Here is an 8,863-nt window from a genome sequence, read left to right as displayed (position 1 = left end):
ACCTGCTGCCTTTTTTTTGGAATATTAGGTTTAGTTCAACTTTAACCTTGGGATATAGACATACATTCCGACTCATCCCAGAATGAAAAATGTTATCTTAGCCATATATTATAAAAAAAAGTTCGCCAAAATTTTTATTTTATTTCACTGACTGAAGTTCAGCTTGAAGTATTGATAATATTACTAAATATTAAATAAACTGATCAAAAGTGTTTATCTTTTAATTGCCTAACTAAACACATCCAGGTCCTGTCATGTTGCAGCTCTCCTTTCAAGATTTAAGAAATACACAATGCACAGCTGTCTCTTTGCTGAATAAAGTTGAACTCCAATTAAACTTTTGGTAGAAACAGTGGGAACATTCGATGTGTTTTATTGCTGTCTTTGTCAACATTTGAGATTTTCCTACATGCTCCCCCTTTTCTAACTAATGATAATCAAGGACTAGAAGCTAGTGGTATTCTGAGGAGCAAAGCCTTGAGGAATCATCTTTGTGTATTGACAGTCACAGACAAAGTACTTTAAAATCAATAAAATAACAGGTGTGCATTCAATTCCACTGTTCGGTGCTTCAAAGCTGTTACAGAATTGAAAATCCATTTTCAAGCATAAAATACTGCAACTCAACCTACCCGCCCCTTGTTGTAATTGAAATATTACTTTGGTGGATAAACTAACAAAGAGTGGTGCATTTTTATTTAGAAAACTATGGGTAAGAGTTCTCTGAAATCAAGCAAAGAGGTTTACGGCATATACTTACACAGAAAAAAGCATTGATTCTTTTAGCAATATGTAGTGAAGGTATAGAATCAAAACAAGCCTTTTGTTTTTATTGAAAGAGTCCAATTACAGTTAATGCATTTGTTGTTGGACGCCACTCAGAAATTGATTAGGAAATTGAACCTAGAACAAAAGCATACCTTTTCTTTGAACTCTGTACTTGTATTTATTACAACGTGAGACTCAACATTAGTTGCCTGTAGGAACCAAAAGCTATGATAAATACAATTTGTGTGTTATGGATCATTTTGATCAGTATTCTTTTTTATTATAGATTATTTCCAACATATTTATATATTTTTCGAAATAACACAACAACCCCCCATCCCATTCACATCACTCTTTTTTCCAAGGATCATTAATTAATTAATTAAATAATTAATTAATTAATAACCTGAGAAATGGTGTCACATTAGAAATAATATTTAAAAGTAAAACAATCATAGGAGTGTGCATGTGCAGGCGAGTGATGCAGACACTGGCCCTGATTTAATAAAGTTCTCCAAGGCTGGAGAGAATACACTTTCATCAGTGAAGCTGGGTGATACAGCAAACCTAGAATGGATTTCCTAAAAGTCAAGCTATTTGTTAGCAGATGTTTTCAATCCTGGACCAGATCCATTCCAGGTTTGCTGTATCACCCAGCTTCACTGTTGAAAGTGTATTCTCTCCAGCCTTGGAGAACTTTAATAAATCAGGGCCACTGTGCTGAGCCACTCCATGACCCTCTGTTCCTCCAACGGCTCCATCAGTGCTGTTACCGCTTCCACGACCACACAGCTGCTCCAGAATACTCCCCTGCACGTAACAACCTCCCTGATGCCAAGCAAAGGTTCCTCTAAAGCCAGGGATCAGCCAGCACAGTCCGGTCCTGCAGCTTCTAAGATGGTGGCTGCAGCCTCCTTCGCTGCTACACCATGTGGCTCTGCTCCATCCAGTGCATCCTGGGTACGGACGGCGGATAACCAATCCTCTGATGTTATTCTAAGCTTTCTATTTCCCCTTTTTTTTTACTGCACCCAGTGAATTTGATTGCTTCCAGGAGGAATCTTAGACCAGAAAGGGAGAGACAGAGGATAGGCGGTCCCCTACAGCTATGGAGCCACATGCTGCCCTGAGATCTCCTATTAGAGATAAACAGCCTGGTGATTCCCTAGTCCTTAGTTTACCTCAGGATGATGACTTAGATCCATCTAGCCAAAGTAGTCCTCCTCTGAATTCTCGGCAGCCCAGTGGCTATTCAGGTGATGCCACTCTAATAACCCAATTTGTTGACTAGTTGGAAAGAGAGCTTGATCATTGCAGATTTAAAGCAAGATTTCCTGTCTATAGGACAGCACTTCATAGCACAAAAAATGGATGACACTGTCCGCAGAGTTTCACAGAATACTAGTGCTATCTTCTCGTTAGAAGGTCACCTAGAAACAGCCCAAAATAAAATTGAGGATCTGGAGAATAAAGCGAGAAGGGGCCATTTTTGAATCAAAGGACTACCGGAATATATTTGAGATTTGGATGTTACAGTGAAAGGTTTCATGAAAGGCTTACTGCCAAATAATAACCAAAATACATAGAGGGATGAGCATTCGTGAATTTTCTCTTAGGGTCAGATGTGATAGTGCGGCCACATTTCTTCCAAACTAAGGAAGCCTTCATGAAAGTGGTCAGGAACCTCTCTGACATGTCTTTAGATGGTCACCCCATACAAATTATTGCCGACCTTTTGCTTCTCACAATTCAGAAATGAAGATCATTTAAACCGCTGCTGCAATTGCTCTAGAAGAACAGCATGACTTATCGTTGGGCATATTCATTTAAATTGGGCTTGCATTTCCAATATTTTATTGCCTTTTCAACTTTTAATGAAGGTGAAACTCTGCTTACAGAATTGGGACACTACTGATCCTTTTCATCAGTCTTCAGCAAATGGCACTACAACTCCGTTGTATCTTCTCTCTAGACACAGGCATCCATTTCTTCTAAAGCTAAAAGGAAGTTTAGGAGTAACTGGAGGAGTAAACATGGCCTCCCCTGGAGATTCAACCTCCGGTGATTCATATTGAGAACTTGACTCCCCTTTTTGGTCAGATTTTCTAATGTTTTTGTTTTTTTTCTTAATTTTTTAACTTAGCTATTGATAATTTTTTTCTGTACAACAGTTTAAGGTTGTCTTTCCCTCCCCAAACTATCTTTACCAGTCTCCCCTTATCCCTTGGTTCCTCAGATTTTAATGATTTGGGTTAAATCATTTGATCTTTGTATGGTTTGTCATGCTAGAATGTGGATTTTCTTTTTGTAAGTCCTGATGGTTTCTGCAACTCACAATTTAACTTGTCTTATGTACAGTGTACAAGGCCTTAGTTTTTCAGTAAAGAGAGTTAAAACCTTCCAATACTATCATTCACTTGGGGTTGATGTGTTAGCATTACAAGAGACACACTTTTCTGCTACTTCCTGTCCTAAATATAAGCGTTTTCCACTGGTATGTTTTGCTAACTCTGGGGAGAAAAGAGTGGCTTTGTTTTTCAAAAGACATATAATTTACACTTCAATTGGAACACAAGGTGGAAGGAAAATTAGGTGAATCTCTAGTCTCCATTCTAACATACTATGCTCCTACAACATGACCCGGTCATGTTCCAATTTTCAAAACTGTGGACAAAATGAGTCGCTATTGAGTGATGTTCCCTTTTGTACATCTATCAATACTTTCGCTTGAACAACCCCAAGGGAATTAATTCCTAATTATTGGGGATGCTCATAAGGTGACCATTAGAGGCCACATAATTTCTCTGGCCACAAATCTCAAAAGACAAGCAACATAACTCATTAACCAAAAGCAAAAAGCCTTACTTGACTTGCAACAACATGGGGTGATAAGCCAGGCACCCCTTTAGCAAATAGATTATATCCCAAAAGCTGGGCTAAACTAGCCGGAGGCTCACAGAAAAAAAGCCAGACTCTCTCAGAATACTACATTGGTTTTAGAAGCCTTCCATAACTTTTACAATAAACTCTTCCCCAGGTGTGTCCAGAGCCAGGTTGGAGGCTTTCTTCTCTAGAATCCCCTTGCCAAAATTACATCAGGACCATGTAGGTCCTAAATAAAAAAAATCAATGTTGAAAAAATATTGAGAGCTATCAAAGGTCTTAAAGAAAATAGCTAGTTTTTCTAACACATATTACAAAATTTTTGAATCTATATTGGCCCCTTAATTGGCTCACTATTTTTTTGGCTTAACATTTTACTTGGTCATTATAAGTATACACCCAGACCAAGTTGGTTTCCTGTGTCACCATCAGGCCCCAGACCAAACCAGAAGAACATTAGATCTTATTTCAGTTATTAAAATGGGATGGTATGGGAAAATGGGATGGTATCCAAGGCAGAGAAGCTTTGCTACTTTTCACAAAGCTTTTGACAGTTTCTCTTGTAAATATCTGTCTGTTCTTCTAAAAAGAGGAATTTTGGAGTAGCATTTTGTAGAATCATGACTTCCTACTATTCCACACCCTCAGCATATATTTCTTCAAATGATCATTTGTCCCATTGATTTAAGAAAGGAGAGGGACTAGACAGGGGTGCCTGCTGTCCCCACTTCTGTTTGCATTAGCAATAGAACCCCTTGCAATATCAATCAGACTAAATCCTGATAAAAAATGCATTAAGTGTGGTTCTCTTGAGCACAAATGTGGGTTATAAGCGGATGATGTGCTGCTGTAAATTTCCTCTCCTTTGATTACACTCCCCAATCTTTTCAAAGAATTGGACCTATTTTCTTACGGTGAACAGTAGTAAATCATTGGCTCTTAACTGTAATCTCCCTCAGAATTTGGTTTTCCAACTACAGAGTAATTTAAAATTCACTTGGGAGCATAAATCTATTCCATATTTAGGAAATAAATATTTAAGATTAAAAAGAGTGGATAGCATCTCCGCCATCATGGTTTAGCAGGATAGCAGCAATCAAGATGAATGTTCTTCCTAGACTTTTATATTTATTAGACTTTTATATGCACCATGCCAGAACCTAGACCTCAGTGGACTGCTCTAGAAGATCTCCCCTGTCCATCAATTCCTTTAGAGACACTAATGTAGATCCTGGCTAACAAATGGACCGCGATCTTGCGTCCTCCATTCTTTGGATCTCTGGGACGGCCAGAAAATGAATCACAGTTTACGCTATTCGCACTCACCTCTGACGCCACACTAAAATAATCCAGACCTTCCCCCTTACTGTAACAAATTTCAATTCAAGTGGTGGCTTGATAAAAAGATATACTGCATTGGAGATCTTTTGGATGGAAGGGATATTATAAGCACTGCTACACTACAGAAAAGGTACAAAAAGGTATTTCCCACCCTCAGAGACGGTCAGATTCATGCCTTTTTTATAAAATCTAAGCTTAATAGATTGATTCCCCTATTCCAAAACACAGCATTTGAAAAGTCATGCTTAGTCATGCTTTCAGAAGCAAAAGGGAGAATGTCAGCAATATACTTAACTTTATTTGAGCCTCCTAAAAAACTTTTTGACATGCACCAGTGGAATGTTCAGGAGTGGCAGAGTATTGTGAGCTCAGCTTGTCCATATCTCTTAACACTTCTCTTATCAAAGCTAATAACAAGGTCCTAATGAGATGGTATCTGGTACCCATCACACTCCATAAATAGAATGTAAGCATCTCCCCTCCTTGCTGTGGTCAGATGGGTATTATAATGCATGCTTGGTGGAGATGCCCACGCGTTCAGAGATTTTGGATCAGAATATATAATCTCCCAGTCACTTTCAAAACCGACTGCCCACTTGATTATATATATCCTCCTAGCAGCCCGAATAACAATAGCTTGTATTGAAAAGCCTCCAACACACCACTAGAATTTACTAAGAAAAAAAATTGAACCAGATAATGAGGTATGATAACCTGTCATGTTTACTTAGAGATAAAATGACAATTTTTCACAAAACATTGGACCTTTGGCTCTCTTATCTTTCAACTTAGATATAGAAAGAGGAACCCACCTTCCTTTCCCTCGCCTTTCCTACCCTTCCCTAAATCATTCCTATGCCTTTGCTCCATCATTAAGTAGTCACAGAGTTTGATTAGAGTTAAATATTACCCTAGAGTATACCTGTTTGATGTTTTATGCAGGGAAGCTCTGTATTAATAAATAGAGTTGAAAAGATAAAATGTAAAGCACACTGTTGTATTGAGGTAATATTACATAAACTTGAAAGTTTATTATTTTATCAAGAACTTCCTGCTGTAAAAAATTTGAAATTGTACAATTCTGGAAATTGTAGATGTTCAACTCTCTGATTGTTTTAAATTTCCTTTTTTTATATGTGACTCGCCAATTTTCCCCAATATTTGTTGTAAAATTCCTTTGAAAATCAATACAATATTTGAAATACACAAGTAAAACAATCTTATAAAATGAATGCACACAATTATGTAAAAGCACCAAAGGGCATCATTATGTATCTTTTTATTACAGAAATTAATTTATTTACAGAAAGCTGTCCAAATTATATGTGCAAATGCTTTACTTTGATAAAATTGGGGAGACAGACACAAACCACCTCATCCCAAAATGCAAAGTTGTTACTTTATTCCTAATAAAGGTTTTGTCTATTCTATTTTTAGATTTAGTGTAATCACTGCATGATTCTGTCCCTAAGAAATATTTACACACTAATTATTATTATCTTGTATCTGGTAACGTATTATACTTTACAAAGTTCGTATCACTAACTGTTCCTCAGTTGAAGGTTTACCTGTTTATAATCTAATGTCCCTAAGTCATTTTTTATTAACACAGTGTAAGACCAATTTTGGAGGTAAGCCAAAATACCTACCAGTATTCTTCTGGGATGTAGGAGTGCTCAGAAGAATACCCACACAATGATAGGGAGAACGTACAAACTCCATGGAGGCATACGGCTATTCAACACAGTGTTTCTTATTCAGGTAGTGATCACATTTAGCTCAACCATTCTCCCAGGAGGCTCAGCAATGTTCCAGTTGTAACTTTGCTTGATCCCTACATAGACAGCGAGATCAGAGAGTCCGCTTACAAATGCAGTATGAGAAACCAGCATGCATTATTCAACCCACTGTGCTGATATGCATAACAGCATTTAACAGCGTAGTGACAAAACAATAAAAGGAAACCACTGTCTAGTGATGAAACATTAATGGGTCTCTGACTTTCAGAACTCCAGTGCGAATGGAGCACACAGGATAACTCAAGGGTATTATGCTTTGCGAGGGTCCTTTGGATTTGTAGTACTTGCAAGTTAATTCAGTCACCTTAAAGCGGAACTAAAGTAAACATAAAAAAAATCACACTAACCTTTAATTCTGCAGACCCGTCGATCCATCAAGAGATTTATTCGACTGGGTCCCGCGTCATCTTGGAAATTTTCTTCTTGGAGGAGTTTTGTTTCTCCAAATAAAGAATGAACAGCCAGAGCATCCCAGGATGGGTGACGTATGTATCTCGGGAGGCTCTATGCACCCATTCTTCAGTGAAGACAAAAAGGACAGGATTCTGTTCTTGATTTAGACTACATATAGGTATTTCTCTCTTCTTCTCTAGTACATAAAGGAATAAAATAGATCTAGAAAGGTAGATTGCAGCGTTTGTTCTTCAGTTCATCTCACAGGTAGTGACAAGGTCACCATGTTTCTGGCAAGATCACCAGATATCTTCTGTACATGCTAATAGTGTTCTTACCCTGAAAATACTACAGCTTTGTATTTTGATTTATATATTTCAACTGAATAAAGTCCCTGCTTTTCTGGGGTGTGCAAAGTTGACACTTGCCCTTACACAAGTTTGCAATAAAGTACTTTATTAAATGCCATTGACACTCTCTCAGAGATAAAATCTTCCTTTTCTGGAATCATGTAGAGTATTTCCACTCATTTCAGCACACTTTACTTTGAGTTGAAAAAATCTGCACTAAATGCAATGTGCAGTACCACAGCAACTCACAGTCCTTAATCACTGCATAGTAGCATAAAAAAATAAAGCTAAACATAACACCAGATATGATTATATAAGAGATTTGTTTAGTCAGGGGAGAATGGTAGTGTGGCTTTTCAACAAATTTTTTGTCCTGGAGGAGTGTATGCCAACCCTTTAGGTAAGTAATTAAAGTAATATAAAGTAATATATATTGTATTCAATGATGATTCTCATAATTACCAATACAAAATTGTTTCAGTAGATCACAAGAAATCCTTACATTTAGGCCCTAGAGGGCACTAAATATATAACATTTAGCGTATTGCACACATATATAGCAATAAGTATTATACCTTCCCAAAATTAGGTAATTGGTCGCATTGACTGTAGTACCCGACTCGTTTCGCCCTTCTAGGCTTCTTTAGGGGCAACGGTGTGTCAAAGAGTTAATACGCATACAGGTATTTCATTTAAGTTCATAAACATAAATGTAGATATTATTATTTCAATAAAATGTACCAATATATATGTAACAGTGATTTGAATAGGTATAAACAAGATACAAGGTAATGAAAACTAGATGTTAATGCCTAATATTTATATAGGTTTATCAAAATATCTAAAGAGATTTACATAATTGTAACTATATATATTCAGATGATTATAGGTAAATATACATAAAGGTATATATAAAAAAATAGATAACTTACATAGTCTTTTGTTATGTGGCTTTTGTATTGCTCATTTGAAGAAAAAGGTCCCCATGTTTTTGGAGCAGATCAAGAATATTATATGTTATGGCCAAATATACCCTGCTGAACCAGCCAGTGTAGTCCCCAAAATATACAGTTAAGGAATCTAAAGATAAGTGAGTACAAAATTAAGTCCCCAAATTTGTTTACTAAGTAGTGTTCTTAATTAAAAGAAACAACCTGTGTTGATGCCTGGTATAGGGTTAACCATGGAGGATGAGGGTATTGCAGCTGCAAGTGTGCAGAGGAGCAGGGGAATCGCTTCGGTTAGGTTGAAAAAAGACATAAGTCCATCAAGTTCAACCACTAGGGAAATAAACATATCCCAGATATAAAACCCTATAAGACATAGTTG

This window comes from Pyxicephalus adspersus, chromosome 3 (genome assembly GCF_032062135.1).
Source record: "Pyxicephalus adspersus chromosome 3, UCB_Pads_2.0, whole genome shotgun sequence".
NCBI lineage: Eukaryota > Metazoa > Chordata > Amphibia > Anura > Pyxicephalidae > Pyxicephalus > Pyxicephalus adspersus.
The sequence above is the reverse complement of the archived record's forward strand: the minus strand, read 5'-3'. Positions refer to the sequence as shown.